This window comes from Dreissena polymorpha, chromosome 7, assembly GCF_020536995.1.
Source record: "Dreissena polymorpha isolate Duluth1 chromosome 7, UMN_Dpol_1.0, whole genome shotgun sequence".
Classification (NCBI taxonomy): Eukaryota; Metazoa; Mollusca; class Bivalvia; order Myida; family Dreissenidae; genus Dreissena; species Dreissena polymorpha.
In genome coordinates this window covers 63,253,708-63,281,696 of record NC_068361.1, presented here as the reverse complement: position 1 = coordinate 63,281,696, position 27,989 = coordinate 63,253,708, and the positions used below count along the sequence as shown (strand labels likewise).

The 27,989-nt window shown below is 37.2% G+C and overlaps 1 long non-coding RNA gene across 1 annotated transcript; it reads left to right on the top strand.

Annotated features, from left to right (window-relative positions):
* Window positions 1-383: 383 nt before the first annotated feature.
* LOC127838528 (uncharacterized) lies at window positions 384-27,269 on the top strand. The gene is made up of 24 exons (XR_008029843.1): window positions 384-860; window positions 1,771-2,647; window positions 7,332-7,503; window positions 8,916-10,337; window positions 10,578-10,756; window positions 11,276-11,491; window positions 13,375-17,685; window positions 18,612-18,773; window positions 18,960-19,108; window positions 19,207-19,304; window positions 19,355-19,454; window positions 19,750-19,799; window positions 20,343-20,492; window positions 20,643-20,792; window positions 20,843-20,992; window positions 21,043-21,134; window positions 21,269-21,440; window positions 21,571-21,656; window positions 21,743-21,976; window positions 22,445-22,517; window positions 22,867-22,971; window positions 23,379-23,479; window positions 24,158-24,296; window positions 24,956-27,269. It is a non-coding gene; the product is annotated as an uncharacterized LOC127838528 (long non-coding RNA).
* The last annotated feature ends 720 nt before the right edge of the window (window positions 27,270-27,989 follow it).

Here is a 27,989-nt window from a genome sequence, read left to right as displayed (position 1 = left end):
GTATATATATATATATATATATATATATATATATATATATATATATATATATATATATATATATATATATTTATATATATAAATTAAAAATAAATAAAATAAAGCATTACAAACACTTTTTGCAGAAAATGTTATATATGAATTTTTAAATCGCTTTTATTTGTGGGACATTATATATAATAAATGTTCATTTCATGGATTTACTGATACACAAATTAAATTCACAAACATAACAAAAAATCAAGTAAAGATTCCTTTGTTTTACAAAATAAAAAATCCACAAATTTACTTAAAGACGTTTGTAACAGAATTTTACTCCCAGGCAAATGTGGACAGCCATTTATTTCCTTCTGTATAAAGTACACATTCAAGGCATTTGCTTATACGCTTGCGGACTAATTGGCACTGACACTGCAAATTAGCAAAAACGCATATAAAATAATAATTTGATGGGTTTGTGCAATTAAGTTTTATGCAATGAAAACAACCCATTATTTCCAAATTTAAAAAAAATCTAAGAATTTTGCAAATGTCATTAATAATCACAGTAATTACAGTAATTATTCCTAATTGATGTCATAAGGGGCATTTAGCTAATTTGACCCAAAACATTCGCTGGCGTTTTACTTACGTACTATATGTAGTTCAAAAGGCTGACTAGGCCAACATATTTTATATTGGTTTCCTCCACATTACAGCAACTGCTCAGCACAGAAGATGACTGTCTGACGAAAGACTCTGCCGTATCACAGTCCAGTGATGTGGGGGGATGATGCGGTCGTTCCATGTCTTAAGATCGCATCATGAAAGACATTTTAGCTGACACTTGGAAGGGAGAGAACTGAAGATCTGCAACAGCAGTGAGTTTTTTAACTCAAGTCACTGTTTAATTAATTAATTTAGCTGACATTAACAAGGGAGAAAACTTTTGATCTGCACCAACAATGAGTTGTTGCCCTTGTTGCTTTTAAGTTTATGAAGCTGACACTAACAAGGGATATAACTGTAGATCTGCACAAGCAGTGAGTTGTTGCCCTTTAGTTGCCTTCTAATTATGTCTAACACTGTTTGTTGATTTACTTTTGAATGTTTGTCTATTGAAACATATATCTAAAATAAAACACCTTTGGGGCATTTTAAAAGCTAAGTGATTTATTGAATAAGTACAATTAGACAACATTACATTTTCCATAATAATTGTGTTGTTATGCAGGACAGAACTGGCAAACAAAAATAAATGAGCGGTGCTGTGGGAAAATGGGGCTTAATGCATGTACTCGAATTGTTATTCCATATTTGTCTGCGCAGTGCGCAGACTAAGGGACAACACTTTCCTCTTCAAAGGTATTTTTTGTTGAAAGGAATTGTCCTTTTTATAAAAATCCAGTCTAGTCGGAAAGTGTCCTACCTGATTAGCTTATGTGGACTTTACATGCTTATCTGAGACGACAACATTTAATATTAATGAGCTGCATATTGGTTTTCGAAATAACATCTCTTCAAGTTGTGAAAAAAGTCGTTATTATGAATTTACAGGTAAATAAAACATTGACCAACACTTTGAATGTTTTAATACGAAATAGTTTGATTGAATAAATGAATTATTTGGGCAAGGAACCAATGAAATGCCTGATTAAAAATTGATAAGAATGAAATGTATCTGTTGAAAACCTTCACATCCTATCCAATAAAGAGGCATAGTTTGTTATAGAGTGTTATATGAACTTTTTTGTTAATGCTTCATATCACCCATGGTGCTGTTGATTTCAGGTGAGCATGAGCATTGTTATCGAGTTTACGTGGCAACAGCACCAGTCGGACACCCCAGGAGCCTCAGTCCAGGACAACCCTTCCCCTCCCATGACCATAGCTCCACCCCTTTGACCTCCTGCCTCAAAGCTTCGTTGAGCAATACCATTCTGCTGGAATGTCTGAGCATGTTGAGTTTTCACACCTGCCATCTCCATGTCGATCCTTAAGCACTCGAGCCTGAGTAGTTTGTTAAGCTCCAGTGCCAAAAAATAAAAAGTTGGATAACTTGTTACATGCTTTGTGGGACTAACAGAGCAACAGCGAATAATGGGAGAAAATCAAGAAACAGTTGAAGAGTTAAAAATCAAAGCATAAGCTATCCACGGGGGCTACTTCTGATTTCAATAGTAGTAGCATAATGGACCATCCTGATTTGTCCTCTAATGCGTCCAAAATGTTCAAAACGAACGTGCTTTTTACACAGTTGCTGACAAAAAAACTTTGTTATGAACACTCATAGCATGATGAATACATCGGGTGTGGTTCAGGCAAAAATTCTGCCAATCATGTTAACAAGGTGCTTAAGGTGCACCCATCAGGGTTTGTTAGGAGCACTTCACACTCCAAGACAAAACAGTCTCGCATTGAATAGACACTTGATAAAGCGTTGAAAAATGACAGCAGTTTTGCTGTGTGGTCAAGTATGCCCTTTTACTCTCAACCCGACATTAGGTAGAACTCAAACTCGGCCCTCAGCAATATCAGCGAGGCTAGCAGTTTTGTTGTGTGGTCCAGTAGGCCCTTTGACTCTCAACCCGACATTAGGTAGAACTCAAACTTGATCCTCAGCAATATCAGCGAGGCCAGCGTGTCATCTCGCCTTCTTCAGCCTCAGGTGAGACCTTACAGTTTTATTTATTTTGAAAATTAGGGCTGATTATTCAGTCCCATTTCTAATCTAAAAACGTCGATATTTTAACATGATTACTGGCTAAAATTCCCAATTGACAGTTTGCCATAAAAACAGGACACTTTTCACAGAGCTAGCCCCTAGTTCTAGCACATGTCTGAGTTTTTTAGAAGAATTACTGGCTTAATATTTTTATTTCACTAAATTATTACTATTTTGAAGTTATAGATGTTTATAAAATTGTTTATGTTGATTATTTCACAAAAACTGCAACCATTATTCGTCAGCTCGAAATTGTGTGTTGAAGAAAAATGACTATTTCATCAGCTCTTCAATTTATTAATTTATGATTAAACAAAATTAACACAATTTTGTCAGTAAATACCCGGTTTGTTTGTAATACATTTCCGCGATAAATTGCGGTGGGAAAAATGGGAAAACCCTTGAGAGTAACTTGCAGGAGGTAGACCATGTTTAGCACATGTAAATTAACTAGTCTTTTATTATGAGGTTAACTTTTTTTTGCTATTGGTGACTGTAGTTACTGGCCCTTCCTTACTGTATGCCATTAACAAGTTCATTGTTATGAATTAAGCTGATTGGTGGGACTGAATAACTGTTAACATACCATTTTTCTAATATTAATATATATCCTATCATTGAATATAATTTATGGCAATTCATGACAGAATGTTTAACTACATGTATATCAGACAATAATGTCAATGAATTAAACAAATTTGAATTGATACACAAACATTAGATAATAGGAAATGTAGGTAAACGCAAACAATCAAACACACATTAATACGTGTTTTATTTCTTTGTAATTAAAATTCAGAATGTATATCAGTCAGTTGTTGATCATAAAGCGTTATTGTATTTGATCCAGATCCGCCGTTTGCCTGCAACACTTGAAAACACACAACGGATAATACAGTTGTAAACAATTAGCGCTAATCATTACTAATGTACCTTAGTGAAGTCAATGCTTTCAATACAGCTTTTGGATTGTAATTGGATTTGATTATTATTTAAATCAGAGCCCAGATGTTTGCGAGAAACAATGGCGCTATATTGCTTTTATATCCTAATGCACACAATTTCAACACTAGAAGTGAAACTTTAAATCAAAGGTGTGTCCTACAAAAATATGCCATATAATGTAGATACACTGTATAACTGCATGTAGTATCTATTCAATATCGGTACGTATGTAGTTATGAAAATGTTGATTGTAGAATTGGTTTGCAATTACATGTATTACTATTCAAATATGTAGCAGCGCCGTATATAAAATTAAAACATTGGGAAATTTGACAAATTAACCGCAATAAAATAAAGTTAGACATTTCTAGAGTTATATCGCGCGCGGGATATATCGCCCTCGTGATCTTTGGACCCCACCAACCGCGATATATCGGCGTTGCAGTGTAGTCTTGTTAGATATGTATCTATTCAATCCAATGTATTGGTTATAAGAGCCTTTTTGCGAGGAGGTGTTTAGTTCATAGTGGGTTTACAGTGTTGTTGTTTTTTGTCAAATTTCGGGTCCAAAATTGACCCTATACCCAATCCTAAAACGGTATTTTTCTCAAAACGATATCCTTAAATTCCCAATTGAAGATAAAGAAACAGAAATTAATCACAATATCAAGTTCATCATCCTATACAGCTCTATAACTTGAACCTTAGTAAATATATTATTGAAAACACGTGTTCTCCATTGTATAATATTGGTTAGCAAAGAAGTCCGCACAGGCAAATCAGGGACAACACTTTCCGCTTTTATTGAATATATCGTATAAGAAATATATCTTGTAAACGAAAATTCTTTTTAGACGAAAAGTGTTGTTCCTGATTAGCCTGTGCTGCTGTACGTGCTAATCTAGGAATACTCTTAGGGCAGCATGTATTAAGCCCTGTTATCTCATAATAAGGCTCAAAGTAAGTCTGCCTACAATCTGTTACAGTAAGCCCTGTTATCTCATAATGAGGCCCAAAGTAAGTCTGCCTACAATCTGTTACAGTAAGCCCTGTTATCTCATAATGAGGCCCAAAGTAAGTCTGCCTACAATCTGTTACAGTAAGCCCTGTTATCTCATAATGAGGCTCAAAGTAAGTCTGCCTACAATCTGTTACAGTAAGCCCTGTTATCTCATAATGAGGCTCAAAGTAAGTCTGCCTACAGTCTGTTACAGTAAGCCCTGTTATTTCATAATGAGGTTCAAAGTAAGTCTGCCTACAATCTGTTACAGTAAGCCCTGTTATCTCATAATGAGGTTCAAATTAAGTCTGCCTACAATCTGTTACAGTAAGCCCTGTTATTCATGTTATGTGCCATCCAAAGATTGGCTTATCAGGGACAAAACATTCCGCTGTTGAGGGACTTTTTGTAAAAAGGAAATTTCTTCTAAACCAAAATCAAGTCTTGGCAAAAAGTGTTGTGTTTGGTTAGCCTGTCAGGACTGCACAGACTAATGCACATTAGTAAAGCCCATTTTTCCCAGAACGAGGCTTAAGTTAATTCTGCTTTCAGTTTGTGTAAGAGTCTTATACAAAATTCTGATGAGAACAAACATGGTATAACCAACAGTGGTTATTAAGAAAATGACGTGCATGTATATGCCAATTAAAAATAGTTGTTAAGCAATCTTATTTTAATAAACAGAGCTACAATAGTTGTTAAGCCATTTAATTTTATAATTTACAGAGCTACAATAGTTGTTAAGCAATCTTATTTTATAATTTACAGAGCTACAATAGTTGTTATGCAATCTTATTTTATAATTTACAGAGCTACAATAGTTGTTAAGCAATCTTATTTTATAATTTACAGAGCTAACATTGCAGGGTTCTAATGCTTTGTTAACCTTTTATCAAAGCCATGAAAATAAATCAGTATTCAAGCTAGGACACTTATTCTTATTAGAGTGTGGACTCAAAATTTATTTTAATCGAGAGAGAAATTTATTTAAATAAAGACAGCCAGAACAAATGCAATAATACAATAAAACATGTATGGAGAGAACCTATTTGAACTTGTTCAAAAATAAGCATAATATGAACTTTCTAAAACTTATAACATATTCAGCAGTTAATATTGACATTGTATTACAACTAAGGATAGTTGTCTTTTTTGTGAATCAAGTAAATCTGATAAGATTTTGTTGGGGAGGGGGGGGGGGGGGGGTGGGTAGGCCATGTGTCCAGCATTGCCGACACACAAAATACGATCGATTCCAGTCTATTTTCAATTTTGAGTGTTCATAATTAAACATTTATAGTAATTCTTTAAGTTAAGAGTGTATGCTTAATAAACAAAATTAATAGATTAAATGACTGAATAAAGTTATTGTACATGTACAAACATAAACATTGTTTGTTTTCCATGGTATGCATGTTAAGTAAGCTGCAAGAATTACTGTCAACATATGTTGGTCTTATACTTGAGGATAGCTTCCTATTTGCAAATCATTTTGCTATCCTTTAGGAGCTTCCGGGGGCCTTTGGCACTGCGGCCCCCAGCTAAAATATTTCCTTATTTTCCTTTTTTTTTTACTTTCACCCATGTATACAGCTTGTTACATGTTACATGTTTATTTACTTTTGATTTTTTGTCTTTTGTGAATTTTAATAGATTTTAACATTCAAAGATCTGTAAAGACATGGTAAAAATGTATGAATATTTTTGCAACTTTAGGAAGACATTAATGTCAAATGTTTGCCTCCCATGTATTGAAACATATATTTACAGTAAAACATCTGTGAAAGCATTGTAAAAGTAAAGTGATTAATAGAATGAGAACCAATAAAAACATTTTATTTTATGCTCTCATTTTTTCGACGAAATGACGTAATAAATCCAACGAAACTATCCAGTTTAATTCTTGTACAATATAAATAAGCGGTGAAAAAAGCATAAAATAAAAAGAAAATGTGTTGGATTCGATGGAATATCGGCTTTAATTCACTCGTGATCATAAAAAATACATATTTTCACTCGTGGCAGTGCCACTTGTGAAAATATTATTTTATATGATCACTCATGAAATAAAATTGATATCCCATAGAATCCTACAAATATCCTCTATATATTTTGTTCAAGTTGATGTTCCCTTTTTTGTTATGCAGGTAAGGAGCTGCTAAAAGATTAATAAGCTGTGTTGTGGGAAAATGTGGCTAAATGCATGTGCTTAAATTGTTGTCCCAGATTAACCTGTGCAGTCTTTAAGATAATCAGGGATAACACTGACTCTTTCAAAGTATTTTTTGTTGAAAGGAAGTCTCCTCTTTATGAAAATCAAGTCTAGTCGGAAAGTGTCCTCTCTGATTAGCTTATGCGAAATTTGTTTGAGTTTTGAATATTTATGAGCCACATAATGGCTTATGAAATTAAATCTCTGCAAGTTTAGAAAAAAATATTTATGAATTTACAGGTTTATATAGCACTTGCCAACACTTTTAATGTTTAAATATATAATGGTCTGATTTGATTCATGTGTATGCTATTTTGGACATGGAACCAAGGATATGCCAGATTAAAAATTCATAAGAATGAAGATTTTATGATTAAAAAATTCACATCCAATCAAAATGCTTAGTTTTTTTATAAATTGAAATACAAACCTTTGTTTCAAGTTCATATCACCCATTGTGTTGTTTTCAGAAGAGCACCATCATCGATATTGATTTTGCGCGGCAACAGCACCAGTCCAGCCCGCATGAGCCTCAGTCAAGGACGAACCTTCCCCTCCACCTGACCCTAGCAGCCTCAGTCCACGACGACCCTCCACTCGACCTGACCCTAGCGCCTTCACCTTGACCTACGGCCTCAAAAGGTCAGCTTTGTTAAACGATTCCATTCTGCAGGAAATTCTGAGCACGTTGAGTTCTCGTGCACTGTTCTCAACAACTGCAATGTCCTTGTTGAGTGATCCACACTCGAGCCTGAGTTAGTTCAGCTTGAGAGCCGGGATAGGAACAAGTGTTCAAGACACGAGGAGTTATAGCAAAAGTTATGTTAAAGCTAACAATTAGTTCTGGCTGTTGGACACCAGAAAGAATATCAAAACAATAAAAAGTTGGATAACTTGTACAAAGGCAGTAACAACTTTGTTTTGAACACTCATGGTACATCCCTGGGCATGCCTCAGGCGTGAATTCTGACATCTGAAATGAGGTGCTAAAGGTTTACCCATCAGGGTTTGTTACTTTGCACTCCAAGCCCAATTGGCCACACATTGAATTGGCAATAGACAAGGTGTAAAAAAATGACAGCAGTTTGGATGTGTCAACCAGTATGCCCTTCGACTCTCAACTTGGCCATAAGCAATATCAATTAGGCTTGCATGTCATCTCAGCTTCTTGAGTATCTGGTATGACCTTAAAGAGTTATTTATACTGTCAAAGTTGGGGCAACAATTCAGCCCAATTCCTAATCTTAAAAAGTCTATTCCAAATTTTTCCATAATTACTGTCTTAAGTTCACAATTGACGGTTGGCTAAAACAATTCTTTGATTTTAATAGGTTGTAACATCTATAATTTGAACGTTAATATTAAATTTACAATAGTAATGCACTTTATATTGATAGCACTTAATCTTAATTTTTAGCTCGGCGTTTTCGGAGAAAACTATAGGTATTGTCATAGCCAGCTCGTCGTCCGCCGGCGTCGTGCTAAAACCTTCACATTTTGCTCTTAAATCAAAGTTCTTCCACCTACAACTTTGAAACCTCATATGTAGATGCACCTTGATGAGGTCTACATGCCACACCCATTTTTGGGTCACTAGGTCAAAGGTCAAGGTCACTGTAACCTCTATAAAATAATAATAATTTCTGACAAGCTTTCATTTATTCAAAACTATACCCTAGCCGAGCGTTTGCACTCGTTATGCGTAGCTCTTGTTAAGTATTTCTTAGCAAAAAGTTGTATTGTGTAACATTTAAGTGGTATAGTCTCACATTTTTGAAATTATGTCTGTTTAAAAAAAGATAATTATGGCAAATTGCTACACCATTTCAAGTGGTTTCAAATTTTTCATTTAAACAATGGTAATATGAGTGCTAATTTGCACAACAATCATTTCGCTATCCTAAATATCAATTATAGAAACAATGTTTTGCATTAAACAAACAGGTGTGTTAAGTAAGGTGTTACAGCATATATACATTGTACATGTATTCAAGACGTCTTCGTTTGTTACTAAAAACACTCTATTTTTATTTTACTTGCCATTTCCTTTTCAGATAACATTATTATCCAAGAAGAAGAACATTGTTGAAGTAAATGTTGAAAACAGTCCAAACCCCCTTCTCGCACAAATACTACAAGTCGCTCAAGACATTCAGCACGCCACCTATGTACATCTCCCACAAATTCTACAAGTCGTTCAAGAAATTCAGCACGCCACGTATGAACATCTCCAACAAATACTACAAGTTGCTCAAGAAATTCAGCACGCCACATATAAACATCTCCAACAAATACTACAAGTTGCTCAAGAAATTCAGCACGCCACGTATGAACATCTCGCACAAATACTACAAGTCGTTCAAGAAATTCAGCAGGCCATGTATGAACATCTCGAACGAATACTACAAGTCCCTCAAGATTCAGCACGCCACCTATGAACATCTTGCACGAATACTACAAGTCGCTCAAGAAATTCAGCATGCCACCTATGAACATCTCGCACAAATACTATAAGTCGCTCAAGAAATTCAGCACGCCACCTATGAACATCTCGCACAAATACTACAAGTTGCTCAAGAAATTCAGCACGCCACCTATGACCATCTCGCACAAATACTATATGTCGGTCAAGAAATTCAGCACGCCACCTATGACCATCTCGCACAAATACTATATGTTGGTCAAGAAATTCAGCACGCCACCTATGACCATCTCGCACAAATACTATATGTCGGTCAAGAAATTCAGCACGCCACCTATGACCATCTCGCACAAATACTATATGTCGGTCAAGAAATTCAGCACGCCACCTATGACCATCTCGCACAAATACTATATGTCGGTCAAGATTTAGCATGCCACCTATAAACATCTCCCACAAATACTACCATCGCTCAAGAAATTCAGCACGCCACCTATGAACATCTCCCACAAATACTACAAGTCGCTCAAGAAATTCAGCACGCCACCTATGACCATCTCGCACAAATACTTTATGTCGGTCAAGAAATTCTGCACGCCACCTTTGAACATCTCGCACAAATACTACAAGTCGCTCAAGAAATTCAGCACGCCACCTATGAAAATCTCCCACAAATACCACAAGTCGTTCAAGAAATTCAGCTAGCCACCTATTAACATCTCCCACAAATACTACAAATCACTCAAGAAATTCAGCACGCCACTTATGAACATCTCCCACAAATAATACAAGGTGTTCAAGAAATTCAGCACGCCACGTATGATCATCCCCCACAAATACTACAAGTCTTCAACAAATTCAGCACGTCACCTATGAACATCTCACAAATACTACAAGTCGCACAAGAAATTCAGCACGCCAGGTATGAACATCTTGCACAAATACTACAAGTCAATCAAGCAATTCAGCATGTGACCCATGAACATCTCCCACAAATACTACAAGTCACTCAAGCAATTCAGCATGTCACCCATGAACATCTTGATCATAAAAGGTCAGGGCATATTTTCATACATTTTTGTGCCAAAATTCAGCCTCTAGACCAAAAGTTGTTTCTTTGTTTTCACTTGTATATAACAAATAATCCCCTTTCATAAATTAAACATGATACTTATTAAATGTTGTTTAAGATAAGTTAAACAATTATTGAAATGCAGTAAACATTATATGAAATAATTATCTGCATTTATTTTAAATAAGAATATCTATAAACTACACTTTACCACCTTTCCAGGTTTTCAGTATACAAATATGCAACTGGAGTGATGATATGCCCAGAAGATATTTATTAATTATACCCCCTGTTAATTGGGGTATAAAAGAATCCCCTTGGGCGGACGTCTATCTGTCTGTCTTTCCATCTGTCTGTAGGCGTTCACTTAACAATTCAACGTTCAGCTTTCAAACTTTCAGGTATTGTTCCTTCTCATATGAGGTTGTGTATATACATTGTATCATTCTACACTAAAAATTACAAAACTGAGGCATTCTATAACATCATGCTACATATTCTGACTTGCAGCATTGGGGGATATTCTACGTCACAATTGTTACAAATTTGTGTTTGACTAGACAGCAATTACACTTTTTTATAGATGATTTAGCATTTTCAGTTATATGTAAATTAAAATTTATTTTATTAGGATTAGAAGATGTTGTTTTCTTTTAACAATTTTGAAAAAGCAATATTTTGGGATTGTGTCATCCACATAACTTGTTAATTGAATGGTCATGAAAAAAATTATATGACCATTCTCTCTCTTATTCTGGTACGGCAGTTATCATTTGCCGGCATCAGTATATGCTCTTAAGTAAGCCAGGAACAGAATAGCTAACTGACCCCATTACTGTGACTGAAATGTATTTTTATGTGTAGGGGTCTATAAAAAAACTGATAACATTACTGCAATCTAATTTTTCTAGTTCTTACAGGACCCCATACAATCACAGTTTGGTACTCAGCTGAATTACAGGCTCTCTGGTGAGCTGGAGCTGGACGCCCAAGGACAATTCCCGAGTATAGGTGTCGAGCTCTTGGGCCAGGGATTCGGGGCAAAGCTCAACGAGTCCTATCCTCAGGGAACAGCCACTCTAACCTTGGGGCTCCACACTTCCCTGCTCAGGGGCAGAGATTATCTCATCTACAAGGTAGGTTGTAATGCAAAACGTTTCACAGTCATTCAAATAATTTTTGGTAGACTACGGATATATTGATATTTCCACTATATGAGGTAAGGAGGGTATAACAATTTACCCTTATTCGTGATTGTGTCCATCCTTTCATCCGTTCTTTTATCCCATACTCTTGTGTGGCCGCCCTAACTAAAAACGTATTGTGCTCAAGGGATTCAATCTTTGCATTTATTTAACAATGCATGTGAACTTGTGAACGTTCATATTTTTATTAGATTTTTCTGACATAGTTGGAGAGTTAACCCCCTTTTTTATATCGTGTAGCGGTTAACTTAAACTTTTCGCTACTAGAGGCCTGAAACTTTCGATGAATTTTGGAAACTTTGGAATCCACAGTCCATCCGTTGGGGCCGTGTTTGTGTTCGTCTGTCAACGTTTTCGTTAAAGGACATTTCCTCCTAAACCACTGAACATAATTTAATGAAACCTCACAGGAATGTTCCTTGGGTGTTCGAATTATTCATCTTTTTATGCCCCCTTTCGAAGAAAAGGGGGTATATAGTTTTAGCACTGTCCGTCTGTCAGTCTGTGTGTCACACTTTTCCTGTCCGCTCTCTAATTTAAATAGTTTTCATCCGATCTTTACCAAACTTGGTCAGAAGTTGTATCTAGACAATATCTAGGCTAAGTTCGAATATGGGTCATGCAGGCTCAAAAACTAGGTCACGGGGTCAAAAAAACTAATTCAAGAAAGTAATAAGCTTTAAATGGACATAATTATCTGACCTGCCAATTTATATATTTTTGTTAAATAAATCAAAGCGGCGCAAACACATCGTGGTAAAATGTCAAGTTCATCCTTCAAGGTCTAAGGTCAAACAAACAAATCCAAGGGAAGTAATAAGGTTTAAAGGGATATAATTATTCAATATTGAACATAGCAACTTGATATTTGGCATACATGTGTATCTCATGGAGCTGAACATTTTGAGTGGTGAATCTACAGTCATGGTAGTGGCTTTTAATTATTTGCTACTAAAATAGAGATTTGTTAGAGACAATTATTTTAAAGGGAAGTAATTTATATAATTATACATGTCAGATTATATATTTCCTTACCAACAATTTAAGTTCTTTTCACAGTTACTGTACAGATTTTTTATTTTGATTATTTATAACTCAAATGATTGATTTGTCAAAGTTTTTTTAAATGATATAATTATCATGTCTTTCCTGTACTTATGTGTGAATGGTATGGTTCATTACATACCTGTGGACTTATGTCCATAGATACATGATGAACTCTGGCTATGGTCTCTTTGATAAAACACAGCCTTGGTTGTCAGTGATGTCTGACTTGGTCATATGTGACAGTCTACAGACCCCCCCCCCCTGCAACCCCCGGTTGGATTGGACAAAATCCAAGGGAAGTAAGAAGCTTGAAAGGGATATGATTTCTATACCTGCCAAATGATAAATATAAATTTTATTTCAAAGCGGCGCAGTAGGGAGCATTGTGTTTCTGACGAACACATCTCTTGTTTAAAACTGCATAGCCAAGAGATTTAATGTTTGGTGTGCAACAGTGTAAAGTGAGTCATCGACAAATGTTTCAAAATAATGTGTTTTAGTAAAAACTGGCTTACCCCCAGGATTTCCCAGTTTTACAAGGATTTTATATTTGATATGGAGCATAATCTAGAGGTCCCCTACACAGTTTGTTTTATTAATAAACTTGGTCCTAGTGATCATTGACTGATCCTGGTAAAACCGTCATATAAACATTGTGATAACAGCAAAGCCCCAAGGGTTCATATTTGGTCCATGTAAATGATGACATTTCTGAATTCATTGAATATATTTTTGGGATTTGTTAAGATATTTCTTTATGTTTATAGGGTCCTTATCCTCACAAGTTCAGGCCCAGGAAACCATGCTTCTCAACTGCACCCAGCCACTGCATCAAAACAGTCATAGTTTGTTTCACCACTTTTAGAATGGGGCTTGGACTCTTTGTATTTCGAACAAGAAATATCTTTCAAAAAGATATACGGCGTTGATTGTGGTTGTGGTTGATGAAAGATAAAGAGTTATATTAATGAGACAGCAAATTCCTTTTTCTACGCAGTTCTTAGCAGCATCACATGCAAATCAATAACCTTGCGCCAGATTTTGTGGCTTACTTCGCATTATTAGATATTGTTGACCATATATCTATAGTTTAAACCTATTTATTTTAGCTTGATTGCATCGCAAGCCTTAGGCTTATATAAACGCTCTCAATTCTATTGATAAAGAACAAAAATATACAAGAAGAATATAAATTAAATGATGATATACGAGTATATGGCCAAACCGTACATATTTGAAATATTAATACGCGCGTTCTTCGATCAGACATGTATTGTTGTAGTGGTTTTTCGGACATAGTTATTTGATTCGATTGTTAATAGTATCGTGAATCATTGCGCTCATGCTTAGTAAATTGGTTGCTATGGTGGAATAATTCTTATTAAATTAATCAAAACTAGTACATATCATGGAATTATTGAAAAACAATCCTTTTTTGACATACCATAATTATATCGCCGAATATCTGCAATGAAGATATTTCCGGTCATGTTCACCGGGTTAATGCGATAGAGTTTATGAACGAGTCTTGTACTGACCGCGAACTGAACTTTATACCTTGTGAGATGGAATGCAATGCGTTAAAGTGAGGTCACGATTTTACTGCTGGAACGACGGTTTGTTTAAAGCTTTATACTTTTACATATTATTTTCGATGTTTCGAAAATAATTTAACATATTTTGGTCAAAGCAAATATCAGGATATGGAACAACAATATTTATATGATCTAAAATATACGTGATCACAGAATGCAATGAGGTAGTAATAACTAAATATGAGAACGCAGCCTTTACAACAAATGCTATGGCGCTGACAATCCTCTGGAAATAAAAGGTGCACGCACAAACCGTATTGATGTTAAGAGTTGAGTGTAAAACTGTTCTATCTATCAAGCCTTTTCATTAGAGATACAGTGGTTTCATGCTGAACACGCAGTAAAACAGTGTTAAAAAGACGCGGACATGTTTTCAATGTTTTGGTTGTATGTTGAAATCAGCCAATAGAATAAATGAAGTGTATTCATTTGTGTCTAGCCGCGGTCAGGTCAGGTAAGGTCAAAAGTGGCGTTAAACAGCTACGCCAAAAAAACTGTGTTGTTATTATCCCCCGCCATAGGCGAAGGGATATTGTTTTGGCGGTGTCAGTCCCATCCGTCTTTCTGTCCGGCCGGCACTTTTATGTCCGGAGCCATATCTTGGAAGTGCTTTGATGGATTTCATTGAAACTTGGTATGAGTATATATATGGATAAGATGATGATGCACGCCAAATGGCATTGTACACCATCTGTTAAAAATGGAGTTATGGCCCTTTGTATCTTGACAAAAATGCTTTTTCATATAAGCTTAGAGCTTTATCTCCATTAACACATGAGCCAAAGCCATAAAACTTGCCATGTTGTTCTCAATCATCTGGGGTTGCTTCACATTCAACACCCACAGTCTTAGGTGTTAAGGTCAAGGTCATACATTGAGGTCAAAGGTCACAAATTTGATGAATTATTCATTATTTAGTCATTCCTTTACTATGCATTAAAGGAATTCTGTAATAACTTTCCATAGTAAATTGATTCATGAAAAATATACTATCTGCATTTTATTGTCTGCAAACCCATCACAGGTACAAATGAGTTAAAAACAATAATTGACAAAAGGCACAACAATTCATTTATACCTTTTCTTTTTGTTCTACACCCATCCATAAACAAAATTTATTTGATGGGGGATATCAATTCAACAAATTTGCTTGTTTTAAGTAAAATTGAGAAATAGGTGTTGTGGTTGTTTTTGCTAACAAATACTTTAATATTGAGGATAAAAGTGTGTTCAATATTACATTTACTATGGTTCAACTTGAACTGAAAATGGCATATATTTTTCTTTGTTTTGGAAACCTTCACTTGTTAATTTCAATCTGTCATTTTGGAAAAATGGATACTTTGTTACATTTGGAATGGGACCGAACAACAGCCCAAAATATTAAAATAAAAAAAAACAAACTGAAGTAAGTTCCCTTATCATTGGAAAAGGGATCACTGTGGCACAGTTGTGAGCACCTAACACAATGTCCTGTCTTAAAATGCCAAGGTAGTCTCTTCTGTATGAAAACCCTGTCTTGGTCGAAAAATTAGCCTGATTAGCCTGTGCTGACTGCACATGCATTAAGCCAAATTTTCCCTAAATGCGTTTTTTTATAAGACTGAGACTTTTGATGCAATCAAGCTTTAACAAATTGGTAAAACCAAAATGCACACAAAACTGGGTTTTTTGCTCTTCAATAAATTGACACGAATATCTTATAAATTTAAGGGTTAAAAGTGAAACTAGTGCATCTTCGATAAAAATGTTAATAAGATAGACAGCTTCATGCTCAACCCTAAAATTATGGGTTATATTGAACATCCAGAGCTTTATTTCAAAAATGTCAATAGCATGCAAATTATCTGTAGGTACCAACCAAACTGACTTTTTAACTCTTTACCAAAATCACGTTCTATATCAAATGTAATGATCGTAATGAAACTGCCGTTTCTATATCAAAGGGGTCAATGTTGTTTGTGCCTTTGTGTTAGATGGGTGTTATATTTGCGGAGATCTGGATAGCAATTTTAATCACCAATACTGTGATTGTAATTGTAATTATATGCAAATGATAGTAGTAGTATAAGAAGCGTTGTATTGACTACATCAGGAATGTGCCTTATGGCTATAGCCCCCAGAAGAATTGTTAGTGATATGTGGTACATATTTACACATTTAAAGATCTTTTTCAAGCTTACTTGAGCAGAAAATGCTCTGGTAAGAAATTGTGATAACCCTATGTCAATCAATGTGCTGTGTGCGTGTGGTCAACTTTTGGCTCGTTAACACTCTAGATGCCTTATTTGTTGATCCGATCTTCATGAAACTTGGCCAAAAACTAGGAAACCAGATCAAATCTTTCAAAACCCCATGCCACTATAGGGGCAACATGTATGACTCAATCTCGATAAAAACTTAGTAAGCATGCTTATCTTGACAATGTCTAAGCCAAGTTGGACTTTAGGTCAACAGTTAGAAAAGCCTTCTTACCACTCCAGAGGAAACATTTATGACTCAATTTGATGAAACTTGGTCAAAATGCTTATCTTTCAATTTTCAAGTCTGAGTTTGAATCTGTCACATGTACCCAAAATCTAGGTCATGAGGTGCAATCTTTCTTCCCACTCAAAATCGATCAAACTTGGTCAGAATGTTGATCTTGAATGCTGCATATTGAAATTACATCATGTGCGTTCAAAAACTGGGTAACTAGGTAAAATGTTCTAAATATCATGTTACCACTCTAGAGGTTGCATTGACGACTCAATCTTGTTAAAACTTCATCTTTTTTATTTTGTCTAGACCAATTTTGAAATTCGGTCACATCTTTCCATAAACTAGGTCTTTAAGTTAAATCTCAGAATACTCTAGAAGCCACATTTATGACTCAGTCATGTTTAAACTGGGGCATAATGTTTATCTTGACAATATCATCTTATAATCAATGTCATTTTTGAAACTCGCTTAAGTGAGGTAAAAAACTATGTCAAAAGGGCAATTCTACCAAAGTTTTAAGTCGAACTAAGGTAAGTCTTCAGGGTCATTCTGACCCTTTTGTTACAATAAGCAGGATGCAGATATTTTTCAAAGAACGATATTTTGCATTGTTTTCAATTAAAGAACTTATAGATTGTATTAAAAGAAAATCGTTACATTAAAGGAATATTGTTTTTTTTGTTCAGTGTACTTAAAATACTTACATGTGTATCGCATTTAAATTCAGACTTAAATGCATGTTATGTTTTCATTCTATGTTCAAAGATATCTGTCAGTTGGAGGGAGAAAGAAAGAGATGTTTAAATAGCAAAACATGCACACATTGCTGCTTCAGCCTCATTATGAAATGCAGCGGCAGCGGCAGAGACAACAACGATGTTTAAATAGCAGAACATGCACACATTGCTGCTTCAGCCTCAATATGAAATGCAGCGGCAGCAGCAGAAGCAACAACGCTCACAATTCAACAATAAACAGTTCCATTGAAGAGCGCTTTTAAATGTATGAGACTTGAGAATACTCATTATCAAGACCCACCTGTGCTGAATGTTTTCTTTATTCTTTTACTGGGTAATTACAGTTGAGCCTAGCTGTGAGATAAAGCATGTGCCTTAAGTGTTGTCCTTGCAGGCTTATCTGGGAAGACACTTTCTGCGAAAATGGTCTTTTATGCCTCCGGTTCGAATATAACCTTGTTTCTAAAATAGCTGCTGTGCTGCTTCAAAGCACAGTAAGGGGCATTGTGTTTCACAATCACAGCTCTTATGTTTGTATAAAGAAAGTCTCTTCTTGGAAAAAATCTAGTTTAGGCGGAGTGCCGTCAGCGATTAGCCTGCAAGAACTTCACAGGCTTATTTGAGACGATACTTTAAACACACACATTTAACCATTTTCACAGAGTGAGGCGCAATTTTGTGAATTGTTATAAATATAACATTGATACGCTGTTTATGTGACCTTTTCATAACTTGATGAGCCCACTATATCTACAAATTGACTGATCAATGTTTATGCCTTGTTATTGTTCCATTCCCTTGTTGCAATAGCACATTATTGTTTAGCTGTAAGTGCGCTGTCGAGAGGTTTGCACACACTATTGCGTCTGCTCTCTATTTCAAAACATCTGATCATCATGAAATATGTTGATAATGTTTTTGATCATAATATCTAGACCAAATTTAGTAACCAACCAGATATCATGTAGCACCTCCAACATATGTTTTTGTTTAATGAAGAAAAATTGACCAAATTAAACGTTTCTGCCATTTCACTCACGATCAATATAACCCAGTCTTCTTAGCAGGTGTATTGTTGGCATTCTTGTTTATTGGGTGTATGAACTGCCTGAAACCTGTGTAGATGTTACAAATAGAATGATCTCCTGCTGATGCAACTAAAGTTACATTTGTTGATATTTTATTTCACAGGACAACATGTCAATGAACAAGGCACCTTTCTCTGAAAACCTCGCAGAGCTAATGAACAGTGCAACTGCGCCATATGTGACCCTTCAGAGAATGGAATTCCTAGCCAAATATCTAATCGGTGCCAATCTGGGCTCTAGCAGCAGCCTCAGCCATGGGGGACAGGTTTATGTGACCCTTCAGAGAATGGAATTCCTAGCCAAATATCTAATCGGTGCCAATCTGGGCTCTAGCAGCAGCCTCAGCCATGGGGGACAGGTTTATGTGACCCTTCAGAGAATGGAATTCCTAGGCAAATATCTAATCGGTGCCAATCTGGGCTCCAGCAGCAGCCTAAGCCGTGGGGGACAGGTTTATGAAGCAATCTGGGCTCCAGCAGCAGCCTCAGCCATGGGGGACAGGTTTATGAAGCAATCTGGGCTCCAGCAGCAGCCTCAGCCGTGGGGGACAGGTTAAGTGCCAATCTGGGCTCCAGCAGCAGCCTCGGCCATGGGGGACAGGTTTAGTGCCAATCTGGGCTCCAGCAGCAGCCTCAGCCATGGGGGACAGGTTTTGTGCCAATCTGGGCTCCAGCAGCAGCCTCAGCCATGGGGGACAGGTTTAGTGCCAATCTGGGCTCCAGCAGCAGCCTCAGCCGTGGGGGACAGGTTTAGTGCCAATCTGGGCTCCAGCAGCAGCCTCAGCCATGGGGGACAGGTTTATGAAGCAATCTGGGCTCCAGCAGCAGCCTCAGCCAAGGGGGACAGGTTTATGAAGCAATCTGGGCTCCAGCAGCAGCCTCAGCCGTGGGGGACAGGTTTATGAAGCAATCTGGGCTCCAGCAGCAGCCTCAGCCGTGGGGGACAGGTTTAGTGCCAATCTGGGATCCAGCAGCAGCCTCGGCCATGGGGGACAGGTTTAGTGCCAATCTGGGCTCCAGCAGCAGCCTCAGCCGTGGGGGACAGGTTAAGTGCCAATCTGGGCTCCAGCAGCAGCCTCAGCCATGGGGGACAGGTTTAGTGCCAATCTGGGCTCCAGCAGCAGCCTCAGCCGTGGGGGACAGGTTTAGTGCCGGTCTGGGCTCCAGCAGCGGCCTTAGCCGTGGGGGACAGGTTTATGAAGCAATCTGGGCTCCAGCAGCAGACTCAGCCATGGGGGACAGGTTTATGAAGCAATCTGGGCTCCAGCAGCAGCCTCAGCCATGGGGGACAGGTTTATGAAGCAATCTGGGCTCCAGCAGCAGCCTCAGCCGTGGGGGACAGGTTAAGTGCCAATCTGGGCTCCAGCAGCAGCCTCAGCCATGGGGGACAGGTTTAGTGCCAATCTGGGCTCCAGCAGCAGCCTCAGCCACGGGGGACAGGTTTAGTGCCAATCTGGGCTCCAGCAGCAGCCTCAGCCATGGGGGACAGGTTTAGTGCCAATCTGGGCTCCAGCAGCAGCCTCAGCCGTGGGGGACAGGTTTATTGCCAATCTGGGCTCCAGCAGCAGCCTCAGCCATAGGGGACAGGTTTATGAAGCAATCTGGGCTCCAGCAGCAGCCTCAGCCGTGGGGGACAAGTTAATGCCAATCTGGGCTCCAGCAGCAGCCTCAGCCATAGGGGACAGGTTAATGAAGCAATCTGGGCTCCAGCAGCAGCCTCAGCCATGGGGGACAGGTTTATGAAGCAATCTGGGCTCCAGCAGCAGCCTCAGCCATGGGGGACAGGTTTATGAAGCAATCTGGGCTCAAGCAGCAGCCTCAGCCATGGGGGACAGGTTTATGAAGCAATCTGGGCTCTAGCAGCAGCCTCAGCCATGGGGGACAGGTTTATGAAGCAATCTGGGCTCTAGCAGCAGCCTCAGCCATGGGGGACAGGTTTATGAAGCAATCTGGGCTCTAGCAGCAGCCTCAGCCATGGGGGACAGGTTTATGAAGCAATTTGGGCTCCAGCAGCAGCCTCAGTCATGGGGGACAGGTTTATGAAGCAATCTGGGCTCTAACAGCAGCCTCAGCCATGGGGGACAGGTTTATGAAGCAATCAAGGCTCTTGCAGCAGCCTCAGCCATGGGGGACAGGTTTATGAAGCAATTTGGGCTCTAGCAGCAGCCTCAGCCGTGGGGGACAGGTTTATGAAGCAATCTGGGCTCCAGCAGCAGCCTCAGCCATGGAGGACAGGTTTATGAAGCAATCTGGGCTCTAGCAGCAGCCTCAGCCATGGGGGACAGGTTTATAAAGCAATCTGGGCTCTAGCAGCAGCCTCAGCCATGGGGGACAGGTTTATGAAGCAATCTGGGCTCTAGCAGCAGCCTCAGCCATGGGGGACAGGTTTATGAAGCAATCTGGGCTCCAGCAGCAGCCTCAGCCATGGGGGACAGGTTTATGAAGCAATCTGGGCTCTAGCAGCAGCCTCAGCCATGGGGGACAGGTTTATGAAGCAATTTGGGCTCCAGCAGCAGCCTCAGCCGTGGTGGACAGGTTTATGAAGCAATCTGGGCTCCAGCAGCAGCCTCAGCCGTGGGGGACAGGTTTATGAGGGCTCAAGCAGCAGCCTCAGCCGTGGGGGACAGGTTTATGAGGGCTCCAGCAGCAGCCTCAGCCGTGGGGGACAGGTTTATGAAGCAGGGCTCCAGCAGCAGCCTCAGCCATGGGGGACAGGTTTATGAAGTAGGGCTCCAGCAGCAGCCTCAGCCATGGGGGACAGGTTTATGAAGCACCCTGATCTTCTCAATCTCACAGCAACAGTAGATCAACATGACCTCTAGCAGCAGCCTCAGCCGTGGGGGACAGGTTTATGAAGCACCCTGAACTTCTCAATCTCACAGCAACAGTAGATCAACATGACCTCTAGCAGCAGCCTCAGCCGTGGGGGACAGGTTTATTAAGCAGGGCTCCAGCAGCAGCGTCAGCCGTGGGGGACAGGTTAATGAGGCCTCCAGCAGCAGCCTCAGCCGTGGGGGACAGGTTTATGAGGGCTCCAGCAGCAGCCTCAGCCATGGGGGACAGGTTTATGAAGCACCCTGATCTTCTCAATCTCACAGCAACAGTAGATCAACATGACCTCCAGCAGCAGCCTCAGCCATGGGGGACAGGTTAATGAAGCACCCTGATCTTCTCAATCTCACAGCAACAGTAGATCAACATGACCTCTAGCAGCAGCCTCAGCCGTGGGGGACAGGTTTATGAAGCACCCTGATCTTCTCAATCTCACAGCAACAGTAGATCAACATGACCTCTAGCAGCAGCCTCAGCCGTGGGGGACAGGTTTATGAAGCACCCTGATCTTCTCAATCTCACAGCAACAGTAGATCAACATGACCTCCAGCAGCAGCCTCAGCCATGGGGGACAGGTTTATGAAGCACCCTGATCTTCTCAATCTCACAGCAACAGAAGATCAACATGACCTGAAAGGTGGGAATAAGAACTAATGATAATTAAACCCAACACACCAAGTTTTGGAGATCGTTTATTCGAGTCAATGCCTGTAAGTTGGTCAATCAGAGGGGCGTTATGTCTGTATAAAATGTAAACATATTTGTATCAAACCAAATCTACATTTCTCAAGGGATTTTATTATATCTTCAATTGTGTGAACTTTATGAAGTGCGGGTTGAGGTATGGTAATCATTTTGTGACAAAGCTCTAAGTTATCATTGGCCAAGTCACTCTCTTGCACAATATTAATGTACTGACTCTGTATCTCACCATACGTGGGAATTCAGAGATTTTGACCACAGAACTGTGTAAATAGCTTTGTTCAAAACAAAGGAAGCATAGAGTCACTAGAATCACTTGAGATAAAAAATTGTAAATGCAGGAACCATTGTGAATTAGTATGTTTTATTATGACACATTTAACAGAATATATTTTTCTTTCAGCGGTTCGTGTTCAGTGTCTAACAGTATTCTAATGACCAAGCCACGTCAGCAAAGCAGTAATAATAGCAGTCAAGTAAGTTGTCTTCAACATTTAAGAGTACCAAGGGTCGCAGTCTTTTGCACAATACGGATTGTTTTAAATAAAACCTAATGTAGTTATTGAAAATATTTGTTGATTTCCGTGTCAGATGGAAATGTTTTATCGCACAATACATCAACACCACGAATGCATATGAACGATTACTAAAAAATCAAAACATAAATTTCTTTATATTTTTCTTCAAATAATGTATGAAGAACTTATTAAGTTTGTTTCAAAATATATCTGAACAATATGTGTTCTAAAATATATATCTAAACATATTGATGTTTTAAACTTCGCTTTGATTTATTTTCCCTATGATTTCTCTTCTCCTAAACAGGTCGAGGATCACCCAAAACCACTTGGTGCCTAGCGATGATTTTTCTGCTACCAACTTGATCCGATTATTGTACTCACTTGGGAGTCAGGTTTAAGGTCTCATAAGGTTTAAAGGCTTAAATCAGCATATATGGTCATGGTAGTTAGAAAATTTAAGATCATAAAGGGACTTGTTGACCAACTCGATGACCAAGTTATTTAATATTGTTCCAAATGTATCTTTAAACGAAATGACTGCAATACAGAGCATCATAAGAAAATCTACATACTTTCCCCTTTAAATGTGTAAAATTAACAATAAACAAAATGACTACAAAACAGGCATTTACAAGAACATCGTTGAACATTTTCTTTTAAATATTGCTCAATATTTCTCAGTGAACAAAATGTATGCAGAAAGAAAACCTTTGTCTCTATAAAGATTGCTCAATATGTTTTTACTGCAAACGGATTTATTACAGAACAGGAATGTATCTTTTAACATTATCGTTGAAATTTCTCAACCATTTGCAGTTAACAACATGACTGCACAATATGGCATCAATGGCAAAGAAGAAGTGATCAGAGGGGGTTCTAACGTGCAAGTCAAGAAGGCGACGTCCATGACGAGACTGGTATGGTTCGCTGTTTTATACTAATTATTACTTTTATTAATTTTGAAATGCCGTAAGAAAGTGATGTTCGTTTGTTTTGTATTGATATACACATATATCTCGACTTTACTCTATACAAATGTGTTTAGCAGGATCTGTAATTTTGTGTCCCCGCTAAAGCGAGTAGAGATATAGAGCGAGTATTAATACAAAATAACGCTTATTACTCAGCCCGGACGCAACCATCTTGACTATCAAGTAATTATCTCCTCTGTGTGATTGTCCCAAACTTATGTCAATCAACTTTCTCAAATTGTGTTGCATTTCGTGAATCATCAACTATGTATACCACTTTTGTCACAAAAAAGTATATTCAACCTGTGTCTGCGCCACTTGTAAATTGTTTTTATATAAATACTTTGCAGACAATTTGGTCATTACCAACAAATAAAATACTAATTTATAAAATTAAGTCTTGATTGCATTGACTGTATGTTAAGTTTTAAGAGGCTTCCAACTCTAGAACATCGTGGACAAAAGGCTTTAGATAAGCCTGATTATTTTACGTGTATGACTTATTAAGGGACTCACACGTGAAAAAGTTGAACCATTCCTGGGAGTCTTGAAGAATGTCAAATTCAAGCTAGCATTGTCTTCAAAAATGTGTCTTGTTTGACACATGACTGACTTTATTTCCAGAAAACCCTGATTGCAAAATGCAGAGTCTGCTCCGGAAGCATTTGCAGACACAGAACATGAACTTGCTGCAGTCATCGTCTTCAGATTATATCATCTCTATGGTGCAGGACACTCAGTCTGTGTACACAGGGAACCTTCGGTGAGTTAACGAGTCATGCGCATGCTTTTTGCATGGCCCCAATTTAAGTGTTAGGTGGGTAAATATAGATTTACCCTTGTCCGTCCATATGTCGTTCGCTGCAACTCTCGTATTTTTTGTCTACTGTAACCTCGAAAATTATTGCTTCTTGTGTGATGAAACCAAACATATGTACCATCATATGAACTTGCCTTGCTGTGTATTTTGGTTCATTTTTGTTTGACGTCAGTCGAGTTTTGTGACACAAAAAAAATGTGGGTGCATCCGTGACCATGGTCACTAACATTTTCCTACTTCACCAAAGAGATATGAGTTTTCTCAGAAAAACTCTTGCCCAATGAATGTTTTAGGGGCCATCAGCTAGTCGACCCTTGCCTATTTTCATTAATCATTAGGTACTACTTTTCCAATGCCAAAAACGAATCTTTATTAAATCCAATCCAAACGTATTAGTAGATAAAGAGGTTATATTTCACCTTTAATATGTATTATCGATGCTTATTTCATCAATAGTTTCAGGACCATTATTTCCTCTGTGGATTCAAATCAGAGAAGTTGTAAACCTCTATGACAGTGCGGTTCATGTTCTTTTTGTCATTGGTATCAAAAATAATATGAAAAACCAAAATTAACTTGTATGCATTTTTCTTGTTTTTCAGACGCCAATGACGAAATCAAACCATCCAATCAGAAACACATCCTATTGCAGCAGTTATTACCATATTGACCCCAGTCAAAAAAAGAAGCTCAGAGATAAATACTGTTTAAGGTGTTCTAGTCTCTACATACCTTGTGGTATGTTGAGCACGTACTCTGACAGGTTTCATCTTATAACTGTTTGACTGGTGGAAAATAAATGACCTTGTTCAAGTCGAAATGACAGAATAACAATTCATAATTCAAATGCCAAAAAGTCATATCAACAGCCACATTTGTTATGTGACCAGCAAAGTTGTATTCAAAGAGACACAATAGTTTACGTTATATTTTTTTGTGACCAACCAAGTTGTATTTAATGAAAAACAATATTTTATGTTTTATGGGAATTATGATGCTGTCAGTCATATTATGTTGGACGTTTTAGTTAAATATAGTATGTTACAAAATGTATTATTTGAAGCACACATATTGCAGGTATATCCAATGTCTGTGTCTGTATTATGAACCTTGCACTTCAGATTTTGATCCGGATATGGTAAATTTAAGGGAAATACAATCATAACAAAGTTATTTTAAGATTGTCAAAGCTGTTTAAATGTTTATGGTAACTTGGACACAATTAAAAATATATTGGCGTATTGTCAATGTTTCCGTTTTCTGTTTTACCAGTAATATAGATGTGCTCATTAAAATAATTCTTCAAAGAGGTTGAGAGTTATGAAACTTCAGCTTTTCTGTATATCAATCTTTCTGAACACAATACTTGTCAATTTGCTCATTCGGGTCGGTATTTGATCCAAAATCTTGGTAAGTAGCATACTATTTCAAGCGAATATAAATTAATTCTGGGCAAAAGTGTTTAATCTACTTAAATTAATTGATTCTTTGTTTACCAGTACTTTGTTGATTTCAATTGCTATGGTTTGCTTAATAATTAAAGCATGAGTGTTGTTTTATTTGGAAAGCTTGTAATAAAACTTAGAATTAAAAACAATATTTAAAAATAGATGAGTTTTATGAAAAATGGCACATTTTATGTTTGTTAATTTGTGTTGTAAGATCATAGACTTACATGCTCATAAGTGTTAACATTCGATTTTGGGCGTTAAAGTTTATAATGCTTTATATATGCATATGAAGATTTACACAACCAGATTGTACCTTCTTAAATCAGTGAGTAATTTAACCCAGATTTCTTGATAACTGTTTATAGGTATATTTTGCCATTTATACATAGGGCAACTGCAAAGCGATTGTATTTTCGATGTAAATCATTCATTTAGTGTTGCCATTGTTTAAGATAAACTCACTGTTTACATTTATTTGTACACACCATTGTAATAAAACAACATTGCTTGTGTAAATGCACATATATGTATAAAAACTGTTTAATAATGCAGCATTAAATATTCTGAAGAGAAAAGGATATTAACGGCAATAGAAACACCTTGTTATATGCTATGCTTTTCATCGAATGAATTTGAGCAACTATTAAAATGAATTTATTTCTTCTTTAATTTTAACTAAATACAACGATAGTACCTTGAAATTAGAAATGAGTCAATTACAAAATAAGGGAGAGTGCTGTCATATGTTAACAATTGTCAGGCATAGCAATTGCCTCTATTGGTAATATAACAGAGCAATATTAGTTGCTTAAACAAAACAAATTAAGATGTCTTTTTTTGTTAGATAATAATTGTGTTTACAACTCGATATAACGAGTAAATACATACAGAATTTCAAATTATCTCGCAATATATACTCGGCAATAAGTGAAAGTCTAAAAGGATTTTGTGGAATAAACAATTTGCAAATTATTTGCTTGTTTCGTGAAGTAATAGTTATGGTAAAATGTGGTACTTATTGTTACACAAACACAATGTGTATTTACAAAATGCATCAGTAATGACATTTATTAAAATTCCTTAAATTTACATGACTACTCAGTGCTTTGAGTTTTGTAATTGTGACGATTATAAGTGAATATTCTGCAAAATATACCTCTATATGAAATGTGTATATTTCAATAATAATGGTATACTTGTATGCAAAGTACTTGAATAGTTTTGATGTATTGCTGATAAAGAATTGTGTAATTGTACTAGTCCTATTCCAGTTTGTGTAACGTTGACCGTTCAACATAAGCTGTCAGTGGAGTGAATTCACTGGGGCCAGTTTCTGTAAATCTTCCGATTTAAAACTGCAGCATACACGTATGTCTTAAATCCAGATTTATATAAAAGTGTGGTTGTTTATCTTGAATTTGTATTGAATGCATAAAACATGTTTGTTCTGTTGTTGAACAACTGAAGATAGCTTTAAATGTGTACATTGTGTTTATTTTTAGATATATCAAATTGATACATAGAAAACAAAATACAAAATGTGCAATGATTGGTATGCATGTTTAGCCCAAAAAATGTTATCATACAAGCATATAAGTATTGGACTATATGATACTGTAAGATGAAATGTTTAAATCACGTCTTGATTTGTTCATCTACTTTAAGTAAACATTTTTTCATTAGTAGATATTGGTTGTATAAACTCTATCGAAACTACCCCCAATGCAATTTAATTGCTTTTGTAAATATATTCAATATGTAACATTATTGTTAATGGTATGTTTATAGTTAAAGTGTACGTGTTTCTCTAAACTGTAACCGGGTATCTGTTTAATTTATTGAGATGTGTTTATATTGTCCGGCTTATTAATTGAAATATTGTGCAAATTGTCGCATTGTGGTTGTTGTGATAAAAACAAAGCACTTTCCACTACTCATGTTTGTTTTGGTTCACTACTTTTATAACCAGTGTTTTGTCCGTAGAAGTTACAGTATACTAAATATTTAAGTTTTGCAATTTCTTTTCTCTTAAACAGCCAACACCATTTATTGGATGACGTAGTTGTATGCATAGGAATTTAAGCTTAATAAACGTCTATAACAAAACTTAAAAGTACATTTAGACTATATCGATGAACAAGAAATATCATTTAAAAAGAAATTCGGCGTATATCCTGACTTTGAA